The sequence below is a fragment of the Aplysia californica genome, unplaced genomic scaffold, assembly GCF_000002075.1.
Source record: "Aplysia californica isolate F4 #8 unplaced genomic scaffold, AplCal3.0 scaffold01009, whole genome shotgun sequence".
In the NCBI taxonomy this organism is placed as follows: domain Eukaryota; kingdom Metazoa; phylum Mollusca; class Gastropoda; order Aplysiida; family Aplysiidae; genus Aplysia; species Aplysia californica.
The window spans coordinates 188,323-189,307 of NW_004798279.1; the positions used below are offsets into that span (position 1 = coordinate 188,323).

The window sequence follows — 985 nt, forward strand, 5'->3', positions numbered from 1 at the left end:
GAACGAGATGGATATCTCTTGAACGATGTGTTTACATGTGAAAGTGATCAGCAGACTCAGCTAAGCGAGGATGATAAGATCTGAAACAATAATTCTAAAGTGCGGGACCTAATTCCACTAATGCAAATCTTCACTCGTATACTTGTATAAATACACTAGCACACAAATTCCTTCGAGAAAACCCACAAGAATACACAAATTAAAAGCAAAGATGGGTTTCTTTCGATGAGAGGCTCAGTTACTCTTTGTCCACACAGCAAACAGTCTATCTTTGGCGGGTACTCGGTACTTCTATCTCAGCACGTCTTTCCTCCCTTTTCTCCAAACTGTCCGTCCTTTCTTTTCTCCTCTACTTTCCTTTCTTCAACTCGCCCTTTTTTTCCTCCTACTCTCGGTCTCGCCAAATGCGACAATCAAGCATGTGACGTCACGTCAGCACGCTCCAAAATTCCGCAGCTGCGCAAGTCTGAGAGATACTCTGTGAAGAAGAGAGAAAAATGAGAAAATTAATATTTCAAAGTCACCGAGTTGTCTGTTAAAATTGCGTTGGGTGCTGTCTCGATTTTAAGAAAATGTTTTTGGAGTTTTGTCATCGAAGCCAAATTCATTATTTAAACTGGCAGATTCAGAAGTAATTACAGGAAACTAATTTTGGAAAAGTCGGATATGTGCTCAAAGAGGTATAGTAAATGAAAAAAAGAAAATTTTTAACGTTTTGAACAAAGGCTCTTCTCATAAAGAAACGATCTCGTTTCCTCTCAGCCCAAGCACAGCCTGGGGGGTGGGGGAGAGAGAGAAAGAGAGAGAAAGAGAGATAGAGAGAGAGGGGAGTAGGAAGGGAGAGGGGCAGAGAGAGAGAGAGGGATAGAGAAAGAGAGCAGGAGGGGAAGGGACTGAGGAGACACACAGACAGGCAGAGAGGGGGGAAGAAAGGGAGAGAGAAAGAGAGAGAGAGAGAGAGAGAGAGAGAGAGAGAGAGAGAGAA

The 985-nt window shown here is 42.8% G+C and overlaps 1 long non-coding RNA gene across 1 annotated transcript in view; it reads right to left on the reverse strand.

Moving 5' to 3' along the window:
- Positions 1-244: 244 nt before the first annotated feature.
- LOC106013566 overlaps positions 245-985 on the reverse strand; it is a 36,154-nt gene continuing 35,413 nt past the window's right edge. The window contains exon 2 of the long non-coding RNA XR_001185377.2: positions 245-478. This is a non-coding gene — a long non-coding RNA (uncharacterized LOC106013566). The remainder of the gene's footprint in view (positions 479-985) is intronic.